The following is a 15,770-nucleotide window of genomic DNA, read 5'->3' on the forward strand; positions in this document are numbered from 1 at the left end:
CAAAATAGACAGGGAGAGGTGATAAGATCCCAGGAAGGTATAAATGAGGTGTTCTCGCAATTTTATGAGGACTTATACTCCAGGGTCCAGGAAGCGGAAGAGGGGGACCTGGAGGAAGCCCTCGCGGAAATCAGCCTCCCACAATTGACGGAGGAACAGGCCCAAATGTTAGACGCTCCTCTCACTGTAGAGGAACTAACGGAAGTGATCACCCAGCTGCCGACAGGGAAATCTCCGAGGCCAGACGGGTTGCCGGGCGAATTTTATAAACAATACAAAAACGACATAGCCCCGACACTGCTGGAAACATTAGAGGAAGCATATGAGAAAGGAAGACTCCCGAGTAGCATGTCAGAATCTATAATAGTCCCGATCCTTAAACCAGGAAAGCCACCTCTCGAATGCGGCTCCTACAGACCGATCTCCCTGATAAACCAGGACTCCAAGATCCTGACGGCGACATTGGCTAACCGCCTTAAAAGAGTGCTACCCACCCTGATCCATACAGATCAGACAGGGTACGTACCGGGACAAAACACGTCCTGGAATCTACGCAGACTCCATTATGTCATAGAAAGGACAAACCAAGAGGGAGGGGAGGGTGCTGTAGCCTCACTGGATGCAATCAAAGCATTCGATTCGGTAGGATGGGACTGGCTCCTGGGAACGCTCGCTCACTACGGGATTGGACAAGGGTTCGTACGATGGATAGAACTACTATACAAAGATCCGAGAGCGAGGGTCAAGACGGGTAGGCAAGTTTCTAAGGAATGGGGCATAGAGCGAGGCACAAAACAGGGATGCCCCCTGTCTCCAATGTTATATATTCTGGCCCTGGAGCCGTTCGCAGTATTCCTAAGAACGGATTACAAGGACACGGGCATAGAGATAGATGGGGAAACACACCAGATATCCATATACGCGGACGATATACTCCTCTACATACAGAACCCACGCACCCACCTGCAGGACTTGCGGGAGGCGCTGAGCGCGTTCGGTAGGTTATCCGGAATAGTGGTCAACAGAGAAAAATCCTCACTATTTCCCCTAGCTGGCCTACGCGCAATACCGACAGATCAATTGCCGCACCTAGGTATCACATGGACCCCGAACACCTTCAAATACCTGGGAGTGGACATTTACCACGACACCACGGAAACACATGCAGGTAACACACAAGCAGCCCTAAACAAAATCGAAAACGCCATGAAATTCTGGCAGACCTTACCGTTGGGCATGATAGGCCGGGCGGCACTGCTAAAAATGACGGTCCTACCCCGACTTTTATATTACTTTACAAACATCCCATATAACATACCAAGGTCCTTCTTTAAACACCTACACACCATGGCGAGAACCATCCTGTGGGGAGAGGGGAGAAACAGGGTGGCACTAAATACACTACAAAGGAGCTACGAGTGGGGGGGCATCAAACTCCCAGATTTTGAGTATTACTACTTGGCAGCACAACTCCAATTTGTAGTGCGATGGCTAGGGGAAGAGATCTCCATAGACGCAATACTTTTTGGGCCAACACTCCGGAGATACTACCTGAGAGAACTCTTATGGATAAAGGCCGCCCAAGCCAAAGACCTTCCCAACATAGTCCAGCTAGGCCGAACACTATGGAAAAGAGCCTGGAAATAACAAGGCATACGAGACCCCTGCTCAAGACATATTCCACTAGCGGGGCTAGTAGACACCCGAGTGGCCAGTTTGGCCACGTACAGAACACAATGGGAAGACAAAGGAGTAGCCCAAATAGGGGACCTGTGGCGAGAAGGACAATGGGTCGAATTCCAAACCCTGGTAGATGAACAGGATATGCACAAGGGCCAATTCATCCTACATAATAGCCTAGTTTGCGCAATAAAGAAAAGGTGGAACACCATGCCAGAGCCCGAGGACGCCGAAGGAGCACTGGACGCATGGTATGATGTTTCCGAAGGGGGACACACCATATCCAGACTCTATGAGCAATTGCTGGGATTCACCAACAAAAAGACACTAAGAGCACAAACGAAATGGGAAGAGGAACTTCAACAACCCTTTGAAGAAGAGGAATGGAACAAAGTCCTCTGGTACACGAAAAGGGTCTCCAGGAACGCCAGGTTCAGGCAGCTGCAACTCTACATAGTGCATAGAGCATATCTAACTCCCAAGAGAATGTCGAGGATGGGAGATGGACAGGCCCGGTGCTGCCCGCGATGCGGAGTCGAACAGGCCGACATGGTGCACATGTTCTGGTCGTGCCCGCAGATAAAAGACTTCTGGAACATGGTGAAAGAGAAGGCGCTGACAGCAGACATACACATGCCAGCGGGATCGCCAGCATCATACTTATTGGGCCTGTTCCCAAGGGGGCACCGGCAGATGTCACATGTGGCAAAAATGAAAGACTTAATGACAATATTGGCGAAGCGCCGCATAGCAATGGCATGGAACAAGAGCGAAGGCCCCTCGAAGGAGGGCTGGTGGGCCGACCTACAAAAATGGACAATAGCAGAGACGGCAGTCTGGGCGAGAGCCACTCAAAGGGGGGAGAGTAACAGTGGGGCCAGACTATTGGCATGGAACTCTCTAGTACAAGACCTGCTTGGTAACAGAAGCGGGGATGACACGAGCGACCCGGGCAACTCAGGAAATGAGGAAATTGGCCCGCCCACGCCGGAAGGCACCACATAATTCAGAGAAAGGAAAGAACTGGGGGGAAGGAGGCCTGGCCGTGGCCTGCGCAAACACTGAACAGTGCAAATCCTACTTGGAAAGGCCAACATATACACGCATAGACGAGAGCAGGGGACACTCCCAGTGAAAGGAGGAAGGCTGCTGAGAGACCGGTCCCTCCGCTATAAACGCGACAACTGTTAGAGCCAAGCCCGAGGAGGCGACGGACTACGAACATACCGCGGCAGCCTTTGGGAGAGGGAGGGGGGAGGAGGAGGGAAGGGGGAAATGGGGAATGCGTTCTTTTTTCTTGTTTGTTCTTTCCCTTTCTTCTTATGTTGTAAAACAATAAAAAGAAGTTAAAAAAAAAAAAGCATTGCCTAAAGCCAGAGGGGAGTAATAAAAACCCCACGGGTTGTAGGAAGCGCTATTCATATAGTAAAAATAATGTGCTTAATCTAAACTCACATTGCCAAAACCAAAGTAGTCACAAGGAAAGACTGTATCCTAGCTACTGTTTAACCGTTGGTGCAGAAAGGGTAGAAAGGTCCCAAACAAGCTGTCCTTCTGGAAGAAGTTCTCCAGAGGGAAATGAGCATTGTTTGTAGAGTGAATGTTCTATTCCCCGAAAGCTGCATTTTGATATTAAGAAAAAACGAAACCAAACCCAGTGAAAAAAATGAGAAAAATTGCAGTTTGGGTTGAATCCCACCATAAAAATAAAGAAAGGACTACTAAACAGGGATTTATTCACCCAAGGTGGTGCGCAAGGGTTCTTTAATTCACCTCAGCGTCCACAGAGGAGATTTCCACTCCAAATGCGGTCCTGCTGCTAAGCTAAAAAGGAAACTACTGAATAAATCAACTCCACAGCCCCAATACCAAGTAAGAATCTCGTACAAGTGGTCCACTGCTTATGATTCACGGCATACTCGTGCCTGTATTTAATGTACAACAATCGGCAGACTGAAGATATAAATACACTATGTCTGAATTTATCTTTCAGACCTTTGAGACATAGAATAAAGCTAAATGCATATGGATTAATACCGGGCACAAATACCCTAAAGATTCTAGAAAGCCAGTGATACCACATAAACACGGGAAGAAACGCCCACCATTAACGATACCAGACAAGATCTAGGTAAGCCTATGCCTTACTACAAGTACACAGAAGAAAGCACCTATATTTCAATCTACTAATAATAGTTCTCTCAATAATCTAGAGATCTAAATTGGGACATTTACCAGGATATATCACTCTACTGGCGACTTCCAAGCACAGAACTGTGCCAAAAGGCTGCATAATTTACTTTGTTTTCAACCAAAGAATAACCATAAGAAGGTAGGATTTTGTTTGAAACTATAGAGGTTTACTAAGTGCGAATAAGGGCAAGTCCTTTTGGCTTCCAGAAGTTTGAGTCCTCTTAATTTAAATTACAGGCCAAGACCAATTATTAAGGTTGTCTTGACTACAGATGAAACTTCCTGCTACAATCAGGACACCAGATAATAAGGACCCTCTACACAAACTAGAGCAGGTAATAAATATACCTTTTCTAGTTATGATACTACTCGAGCATCCCTAAGAATCTGAGCAATTACAGCTTACTGTTTTGTCTTTTTTTGTTTTATCAGCAGTTACACCATACAGAGTGAATAGAAGACTCCTTACTGTGGAAATGTGTTCAAATCTGTTTCAACAAATGTTTGTTTTATTGTAATCACAACTAATGTGACATACCTCCTGATGAATGTTCCAAAAATTGTATAGACAACATAAACATGTCGGGTTCTAACTTCTGGTAAAGATTTCTACTGAAATAAGTTTGGAACCCAACCATAGGGTGTTGACAACAAAAAGATCTGTCCTTAACCAACAGTGTTTATTAATCATAGACCATCCTACCCTCTAAAGGAAATCGTGTCACTATTATCTATGTATTTTTTTATTGTGTGTTTTAGATTAAATGCACTGTGCCACAACAAAATCTTTTTGTTGCGTTTGAAAGTTTATATAGTTTTTTTAATAAAATTGATATTATGTTTTTGAGAAATTTGAGACTCACTGTGTTACTGGTGTAAACATTGAGACAATCTAACTACCTCTTGTATAACTACAGTTTACAAAGAGACGTGAATGACTTCGTACAGATTGAGGTTACGGAGGAGCAGACCATACCTATTTCAAACATAATAGGCTTAAATATTGCGCAAACACCAGACTTGTAACCCTAAAAGGAAAAAGCGCTATAGGGAGAAAACCAAATGTGGTTGACTAAGTAAAAAAATCAGAAATAGACAGTGCTCTGTAAAGAAACATACTGGATCACTTGCATCGAAGTCTAGTACACACATGACCCACATCTTGACAGAAAGTAAGTGTGAGGTGTGACAAATCCTTGGATGTCGTCCTTCTCCCATGGGGGGTGCCCCTTCCCAGGAGGCCAGGGAGGTGAGGCTGATACCAGATAATCCCCCCGGGGGTGGTACTCAGCATGTGAATCTCATGGGAGGGATCCCCTCTATGGGACTAAGGCTGACTGTACAAGAATAACGCAGTATGCCCAAAGCATGGCCCACCTCCCTCATCCTCCTACCCTATGCAGAGTCTCACAATCCCTCCCACACACTTCCATGCATCTTAGTAAATCAGATGAACTGACCACCCTACAAAGTACTTGGGAGAGGAAGAGCAGGGATTACTTCTGTGAATGATCTACAGAAACTGGGATGAAGAAGAACAACAAACTCACTTGGGACTAACAACAGCATCAATGATGCGAGGGGGAGGCGCATAGTAACAACATGAGCGGTCCAGTCAATACGTGTTAAAGAGGTACACTCCAAGCATAGAAAGAGAGGAAGGACTTTACACCTGTTCAGATTCTTCCTGGAGGTGCCGCCAAATCCGAATGCAGCTGTGGAAACAACGGATGCTAGGAGTGCAGGAGCAGAGAAAGTGGTCCGCAGGCAGAAGCGTCCCTGCTAGACCTGCTGTGGATTGACCAGAGCAGAAGACAGAAAGTAGTACGACCTTTCATCAATGTTTGGGAAATGCCACACTGTTCTCTCCTAACACTGTATGCACCAATGGCTCCCTTCACAGTACTTCCCTTTTAGCACCATGAAACATAACTTCTTCTGTTTGAGAACAATTCCACAGCACATTAAACTTCTACTAGGATACTTCACACCCGGGATTCGACTTCCATTTCTGTCTGGTCTACTCTCCAGCAAGACCTAACTCCTTCTTCCACTTCTGTCTGGTCCATTCTCCTGCCAGACCTAGCTCCTTCAAAAATACACCATGCACTCTTCACCTCCCTGCTTCACAGTGTTTCAATGGTACTTCTTCTGAAGTTTCAGTCCACTGACACTTCCAAAGTTTAACACTTCTTCAACTTTAAACAGCATTAAACAACGCTTGCCAGCTTTGTAGCAAAGACAAGATCCATTCCAATGCCCTTTTAACCCTGATAGACAAACAATGTCTCTTTCTCTTCTTAACACCAACTTTCTTCTAGGGCCACTTTTCAACCACGCTTGTCTTTTGTCAAGCCACCAACCAAGTAATTTCAATGTAACCTCTATTAGCTTGGGCAATGTGAGTTCATGACTAATCGTTTCATTTACACCACAGTCATCATTTACAAGCTCTACCTTTAGAGATGTTGTATTAGGCCCTTTTCCTCTTGTAGCAATAGTTATTTCCACAGAAACCTTTACTTTGGCTTCTTTTGATTGAGAGCAATGCTTGTTCAACTCTGGGCTTAGGGTAAGGCTTGTTTGTTCTCTTTGGTTCACAATATTGAGGTTTAATACTTGGCTTCACAGGATACAATGTTATTGTGACTTCACTTAGGCTTTGTCTTTGTGTTAGAATCACCTTTAGATACACACAAACATAATTTAGGTTGTCAAAGCTGTTTTTCTAGTTTATAATGTTTGAAAACCTCCTTCAACAGTGGATCTATCTATACGCGGGTGCTCCAATTGTTGCACTTCCTTGTCTGACATGCTCTGGTCAGCTTCTTTCAATTTCACTCCCTCACGAGTGAAAACCAACTGGTTACAGTTGTCCGCCTGCACTGCCTGAAGGCTTGGAAACGTGTGGAAACACTCACCAGTTCCTCGCCCTCTGTCACAGGCTGCAGGACTTCTACTACTTGAGTTTTCTCGACCGGGCACACTTCTCTCTGCAAGCTGCTTTTGGGCCCACCACATAGGCACAGAGTTCGGCTCACCATGACCCCCTGGAGGACACCAAACTCCAGGTATGGTTTGCTGCGCGCTTCTCGCTATAAACGTTCAGCAATCACGTTCACATGTGGAAAAGCGTTTGAACCTAACGCTTTCCGCTGCGCATCCTCAGCAATCCAGACTTTGGGGGAAAAAGGACCACCTACTGAGGACTAGTAACAGGAATAGGCTGATGGAAAATCCTAGCGTCCTTTCTTTCCTCCCACTTCTGTGGATTCTGTCAGCAACATACTTTCTTCTGCTACTTTCTCCTGCCCCAGCTACTTCTGCTGATACCACAACCACCACTAATGGCTTGCACCTGAGGGAGCCTTGTAAGCCTCTCAACTTCCCTCAGGTGTGAGCTGTTAAGCTTAATTGCCTGACCTTCAGGTCTGTATTGCTCTTCAGCCTTCTTGTCCGTCCCAGTATTCTTGGAATTATGGGACTCGGAGTCCCAGGGAACAAAATTAGTTCTAACTGGTAATTTACTGCTTTTAACTTCAGAACTATTTTGTTTATACATCTTTACAAATGCTTCATCAGTTTTTATCACAGAAGGGGAAGGCACTTAATTTACTTTACCATTTACAGGTTTCCTTTCTCTGTACCTTTGGGAGCAAGCAGGATTTTTATCCATACAAGGTACAATGGGTTCCTCCTTAACTGGGGTGGTTAAAGATGTTGTACCCACTTTGTCTGTATTTCTAGACTTACCATGGGGTTCAGATACATTTTCATGGCAATAAGCCATTATATGTTTTGCAGTAGTTTGTTTGTGCCTACACCTCTTTGCGCCAAATTTCTGATGTAAATGAATAAAAGTACGTAGTCAAGTTTCTTCAAGTATATTTTCTTAATTTATTTGATATATGTTCTGCCCATATGGATGACACGTGTTTCGGCGTTTCATTGGCGCCTTTTTCAAATCCGGGCTGAATGCAAGCGTAACATGTAATAAAACAAAACACAAAATATAACATATGAAATAGCATTTTAGCATATTTTGTAATACATTTAGTAGTTAGAATAGTGACTTAGGCTGTGTAGTATATCCTTTTAGCATTCTCAAATTGCATGAACACCTAAAAGTGCAGCACCTCTTAGTTACCTCAAATGGTTAAAAATAAATCCATTACAGTGACTATGTTAGTTTTTTAAAATTAAATTTGTGCAATCCGAAAAAGAAGTAAGTATGGGATGGCATGGACCTAACAATTTTTGGCTGTCAGAAAAGCATGTGAATTTGTTTTCTTACCCTTATTGAATGTAATGCGAATCTCCCTTTCCTTATTTCCGGGAATTAGTTTTTAGTTGAAGTGTATCACGGTAGTTCCAGGGTTAAATCCCACCTAGAACAAATTTGGTTGTTCTGTTATGCTAACATTAGCCTTTTAACCTTCTATCGGATTGATTCTTTATGCATGATTCCCTGGCATATATTTAGACACATTTTAAACTCTAGTAAGCATGACTAGTAACATCTTTCTCATTGCATTTATGTAAAAAGTGCTATTCATATTTGCAATCCTCCAATCGCATTACATATCCTTGGTCTCATGCATTCTGTTACTCTAGCGGTCACTAGGAATTACTTTTTCAGTTACAATGACTGGTAACCGATTTGCTCCCCATTTGTGTTTACCAAAACACCCTTTCGCGTGAGTTTGAAATCCCAACCAAAATATATTTTGTTTATGCCACTCGGCATCAAGCGTGCTGAATTCTACATTGAGCATGCTTGTAGCGGTGGTCTTTCCACCCCTTAAAAGCGCTTACCTACAAAATTCTCTTGCTCATGCCTCAAGCATCGGGGGTCCTGTTTTGGTTCTGGCAAATCCTTGTTCATAAAGAGTTACAGATTGCTAGTCCCTCTTTCCTTTTGTTCATTTACAAAATTCGGCGGCCATACTTTGGGCTAAGTTTTAGTACGTAAGTGCTTTTTTCCTTTTTGATGTTTAAAATGATCTGTTGCATTTGTGTTTAGTGTAACATTGATTTGAATTTAAACTTCCGTATTTATCTTGCGCGGCTGATCTGTTACTTATTATTATGTCCAAATTTACATAAATTAAAGTTAAAGGAGTAACTAATTTTTCACTATGTTTATTAGTATTTTTTCTGTTTCTTTCATTAGATTAGCTTTTTTTTTGTTAGTTACTCCTTTAACTTTAATTTTTGTAAATTTGGACATAATAATAAGTAACAGATCAGCCGCGCAAGATAAATACGGAAGTTTAAATTCAAATCAATGTTACACTAAACACAAAAAAAAAAGCTAATCAGATGAAAGTTAAACAGATGAGAGAGGCGAAATTAACATCAAACCACAGGTACCACAATGCACTATTCTGAAATTGTGAAAAGAATGTGCAATGTTAAATCATATGTTTTAGATATATACATGGGGAGATCCTATATGGGCGAAACCGCTAATCAGATGAAAGTTAAACAGATGAGAGGCGAAATTTACATCAAACCACAGGTACCACAATGCACCATTCTGAAATTGTAAAAAGAATGCTAATAAAATATAGTGAGAAAATAATGGTCAATGAAGAAAACTAAAGTTACCATAATGCACCATTCCCAACAGGAAACTGTCTTAGGTATACATAATATAAAGAGATTGCGGGGGGGGGGAGGAAGAAAAAAATACTAATAAACATAGTGAAAAATTAGTTACTCCTTTAACTTTAATTTATGTAAATTTGGACATAATAATAAGTAACAGATCAGCCGCGCAAGATAAATACGGAAGTTTAAATTCAAATCAATGTTACACTAAACACAAATGCAACAGATCATTTTAAACATCAAAAAGGAAAAAAGGACTTACGTACTAAAACTTAGCCCAAAGTATGGCCGCCGAATTTTGTAAATGAACAAAAGGAAAGAGGGACTAGCAATCTGTAACTCTTTATGAACAAGGATTTGCCAGAACCAAATCAGGACCCCCGATGCTTGAGGCATGAGCAAGAGAATTTTGTAGGTAAGCGCTTTTAAGGGGTGGAAAGACCACCGCTACAAGCATGCTCAATGTAGAATTCAGCACGCTTGATGCCGAGTGGCATAAACAAAATATATTTTGGTTGGGATTTCAAACTCACGCGAAAGGGTGTTTTGGTAAACACAAATGGGGAGCAAATCGGTTACCAGTCATTGTACCTGAAAAAGTAATTCCTAGTGACCGCTAGAGTAACAGAATGCATGAGACCAAGGATATGTAATGCGATTGGAGGATTGCAAATATGAATAGCACTTTTTACATAAATGCAATGAGAAAGATGTTACTAGTCATGCTTACTAGAGTTTAAAATGTGTCTAAATATATGCCAGGGAATCATGCATAAAGAATCAATCCGATAGAAGGTTAAAAGGCTAATGTTAGCATAACAGAACAACCAAATTTGTTCTAGGTGGGATTTAACCCTGGAACTACCGTGATACACTTCAACTAAAAACTAATTCCCGGAAATAAGGAAAGGGAGATTCGCATTACATTCAATAAGGGTAAGAAAACAAATTCACATGCTTTTCTGACAGCCAAAAATTGTTAGGTCCATGCCATCCCATACTTACTTCTTTTTCGGATTGCACAAATTTAATTTTAAAAAACTAACATAGTCACTGTAATGGATTTATTTTTAACCATTTGAGGTAACTAAGAGGTGCTGCACTTTTAGGTGTTCATGCAATTTGAGAATGCTAAAAGGATATACTACACAGCCTAAGTCACTATTCTAACTACTAAATGTATTACAAAATATGCTAAAATGCTATTTCATATGTTATATTTTGTGTTTTGTTTTATTACATGTTACGCTTGCATTCAGCCCGGATTTGAAAAAGGCGCCAATGAAACGCCGAAACACGTGTCATCCATATGGGCAGAACATATATCAAATAAATTAAGAAAATATACTTGAAGAAACTTGACTACGTACTTTTATTCATTTACATCAGAAATTTGGCGCAAAGAGGTGTAGGCACAAACAAACTACTGCTTACTTTACAAACGGAGCTGAGGGACTCTATGTCTCCGTGTTGACCTACATCCTTGCGACACAAGAATGAAATAATAAAATAAGAAAACCATTGCCAACTTTAATAGCACTAACATACGGGTCGCGAAAGTACACCTTATGAGATCCCCACTCAAGAAGCTCCTCACTCAGTACATTATATGTTTTGGTATACAAGAAAGGAAACTCCCTTTCAAAGGAGAATAGTGCGTCTCATCCCACGGGATCCCTTCACCACCGTGGGCACCGTCTCCTTGCAGGTGATCCTCCGCAGTACGCCACATCCAAGGTCATTAACAGGAAGCGTCTGCATTTCCCTGGCCACCTGGGAGGAGACTTTAGGCAAGGGTACAGTGAGGGATCCGTAGGATTCATCACAGTGCAGTGGGAGCCAGTGAATGTCGATGAGGGCCGGGATGATGTGGTCGTATTTGCATAGACCCTTGATGAGGCCTGCAGCTACGTGTAGGACACTTCTCAGGGGCACAATGGAGGACAGAAGGAGGCCTTCGAGGAGGGCACTGCCCCATGCAGTTTGGATAGGACCAGTGCTTGAAGCTATCTGGGGGGAGGAAGGGCTTGACTTTCTGCAGGAGGGAGTGCTGATACCATGCTGTCTGAGATTTCTTAGCTATGTTTGTCATGAAGGAGAGATGTTTGTCGATTTGGAACCCGAGGGACTTGGCTCAGGACGTGAGCTCGGGTGTGAAACCCTCAAGGTTCATGGTTGATAGCCAGTTCTGTATGTCTGGGTGTTCAGTGTTGTTGGTCAGGAGTAGGAATTCGGTCTTGGAGGGGTTGAGCTTCAGGTATGCACTGGACAACCTGGCTCCTTCCCTAAATCATGCAAGGGACTGCTTGGGGCCACGCCACCTACCACCAAAGACCAGAAATGCCTGGAACTGCAACATCACGGGGAGGTAAGAACAATCGGGACATGGAAGGCAGCGCTAGTGATAAACTTATTTAAGACCTCAGAAGCTGCTGGCATGGCAATCGATGGCATAGCTGCTGCCATAAGCTGATTGTGTAACCCAAACCACGCCACAATCTTAAAGGCCAAACATGAGACATAATAACACGTATGCTCCTACGCCATGAGTGGGCTCACTCATTGTTCTCGACCAGGCAGGCACCATGCTCTAAGACTTGGAGATGTTTCTTCTCTATCTAAAAATGAATACCCTTGACTCCAAAACTGAGTCCGAATAGCACTTATGTTCATCGCCATGGCTGAGCTTAATCATTATCTTCCTCCAAGTAGGCATTGCGTTATCAGTCCAGGAGATGCCAGCCTCTGTCAATCTTATCGGTGAATTAATGCACAGAACTACAAACTGGGAGCCTATTAGCACTTATGTTCAGACAATACGATTGGGTAGGTTCTTGTTGACTTGTGTCAATCCTACTTATCTGGGAATCAATATGCAGAACTTCAATCCCAGAGCCTAATAGCACTTATGTTTCAAACATCACGACTGGGCCAGATCTTGTAATCCACTGGGTATACAAGGTGGTCTCTGATCAAGTCATGTTACCTTGATCTGCATGGGATTTATGCCATGAACCCCTTCACCCGGGGCGCAGTATCAACTATGCTTTGGCTGGACTTGCTCTTTTGTCTATTCCGGATATGCACTACGTTCTCCAATGAGATGAGCCCTCTAGCACTCCTAGCTCTCGCAATGGACAATGATGCAGTATGATTCCACAATTCAAACAATAAAATACATCAGGAATACTGTACGCTGGGAAAATGGGCCCACTAGCACTTATAACTCGGCCTCAGAAATGGAGTGACTCTGTTCCACCTCAAGGGAATGCAATCTGAACAGGCGAGGAATATGGCAAGGCAAAGCTCCTGCAAGTGACATTGAGGTGTTGCTGCCTGTCATCAACACTCTAATCACACACCAGATCAGGAACACTCTAACCCCAGCTGTATGTAACAATGCCAGTCAGACACACCACCAACATCACAGCCTGATCTGTTGTTGGACCTCGGGTTCACTGAGTACCAGTCTTCATACCTAGGATGTACCCGTTATGTCCGATGGAACAGATTTGAAGTAAATGCACACTGCGAAGGTGTCATCCTTTAAGCAACTGCAGTCTCAACGAGACACAAGGATGACCAAAGCTGCTGATGCTGGACCTGGGGTCCATGGAACAATAGTCTTCGAACCTAGTTAGTACTCGTAAGTCTGATAGAGCAGAACTGGATGCAACAGAATCAATATTGTTAATTCCTGGTCGAAACTTAAGCTGGAAATAGTAAGCAGAAAAGGCCGCCAGCCAGCGTTGACCTGTGGCATCCAATTTGGCAGATTTGAGTATATAGGTTAACAGATTATCAGTTCTGATTAGATTGAGGAATTGTTGACTGTGTCTAAATATGAGAGGGCAATTTTCAAACATGCTGGAGATGCTGATAAGTTCAATGAAATATGGGGTCCCTTCCTGGATGTGTATGGATGACTTTGCCCATGTGATGATTCGATTTGTACCATTATGCTTGGGTTTTGAGCCATCAATGCCCATTGTGTCATACTTGTGAGCATGATATTCTTGATATTCTTGACATTAGAGGTTGTACCTTTTTTTCTTCCTTTTCCTGCATCTAGGCATCATATCATTCACATGTATCTTGACCTGATTGTATTATTGCTTGCGTTTTGACTACAATCGATTTGCTGAACGTATTGTTGTTGGTGTTTGTAACATGAAATAGAAAACTGTAACTGCAACTACACAACGAGAAGGTATCATCCAATAGACAATGGCAGAATCAACGAGACGCAGGGATGTCCATGGACCTGCAATACGCTTTATCCAATAAAGATTAAGAATAGGGCAATGAATTCACCAATGATACTGCCAAGCAGGGAAATACAACCGCAAGCCTGATTATTAGAACAAACTCCACACTAGACAGAACATTTCTCTTGGAGAACCAATGCTTCAAACCTCTAGAATAGATGATGTCAGCTTTGCAGGCACTAGATGGTAATCAGGAACAGGGGTCTCCTACCAATACTTACAGACACTCACACATACCGATATGCTCACTCTCTCCTCTACACCAACATACAAAAGAATACCCCTCAATCTATTTTAGGCCTAGCTGTTCACATACCTACACATCACCATGAACACCTCAGCAGTCTTTAGAAATAACCTATACCCCACGAAAGAAAAAATCGTTCCAGCTGCACACATAATCTCAGCCCCACCACCGCCAGAATGCAAAACTGAGGGCAACATCCTTGCTGCACATATTCTACTGATCTTGCACAACCACTGCACCACGCCTAGCATTAGAATGCAGCTAGATAGCATGTAAACCGCACTGGCTGCACACAAGCACTATTTGCTCCCTTACTCTCTCCACTGACATGATGGACCTCTTGCTATTGGGGCTTAACCTTACTTTGTTGAACTCTAAGGAAGAAGCTCATGCATTTATTGAGACTCATGACAAACAAATCATGGAACCAAACGTAAAACCCAACAATATCATTGCAACACCATCAAATGAAAATATGCTCAACCAACTATCTTGCTTGGCGAGTTCCGTTCAGGACGGGTCATGGGTTGAACCTTTGATGAAAACCATTTTATCAATTAAACAGGGGCATTCCCAACCGTAGCATGGAAGTGCAGAGGTTCATGTCATGGAATTCCTGTGGTTTTATGAACTTGTACTTATGGTTCAAGTAACTTGAACATATTAATAAACCTACAGTAATTCTAATACAGGAAACAATGAAGCCTCAACAATTCTATTTAAAAGGCTATACTACTTATACCTCATTAGCTAAAATAGGTCCCATGGTAGACCTTTTGGGGGGGCTTGCGGTTTTCATTAAGGATCATTTAAAAGCTAAAACTAAGATGATCATTTCACTTGAGGAGTTATTTGTTTGTTTATTTATTTGGTATGGCGCGCAAAACCCAGAGGTAACAGGGTGCAACAGAGAACAGGAAGATAAGATTACATAAAAGCTTAGTTGCATCATAGGGCTCAAATGAGTATAAAGCATAGCATTACATTACGTAGAATCTGGTCAGAGGACATATTTACATATATACATACAGTTAATTATAATTCGGTAGGTCAGCTAAGGGATGTAAATATATACAGTCAGGTTGGCTTTAGTTTGTTAGTGTGAGAGGGCACAAATCAGTCGTGGGGATCATTGGATCGTAACCAGGTAAGTGTGTTTTGCCTAAAGCTGTAGTAGGATTGGTCTGTTCTGATGTTGAGTGGGAGGGCGTTCCAATGTTGGGCTGCCATGACAGGGAAGCTACTGCCGCCTGTTTTCTTTTGTCTGAATTTGGGTACCTGCAGGCAGTAAGAGTTAATCATTCTGGTGGGGTGGGTGGAAGTTTTTTTTACTATTCTGGCTGCAAGATGGGGGGGCTGCATTGTTTAAGCATTTGAAAGTGAGTGATGCCGTTTTGAGTGAGATGCGGTCACAGATCTTGAGCCATTTGTGTTCTCTTCTTTTGTTAGAGATGTGTTCCTTGGAGGGTAAGTTAAGGGCTGTTCTGAGTGCATTGTTTTGCAGAGTTTGGAGTTTGTCGGTTATATATGTGTTGGCTCCTAGGTACATGGCATTACAATAATCAAGTCTGGAGAGTAATAGGGTATTAGCGATGATGATGCAGCTAGCTTGGGAGAGGAATGCTCTACTTGTCCTGATTAGCTTGCACGTGTAGGCAGTAGAGGATGCTAATGGGTTTACTTGTTTTTTAGTGACAAGGCTGAATCTAAATGAAAGCCTAAGGTTTTCACGGTTTTGGCAATTGTGATGGTGTTGCCATCGATGTTGA

The sequence above is a fragment of the Ambystoma mexicanum genome, chromosome 8 (assembly GCF_040938575.1).
Source record: "Ambystoma mexicanum isolate Mex_15411 chromosome 8, UKY_AmexF1_1, whole genome shotgun sequence".
Taxonomy (NCBI): domain Eukaryota; kingdom Metazoa; phylum Chordata; class Amphibia; order Caudata; family Ambystomatidae; genus Ambystoma; species Ambystoma mexicanum.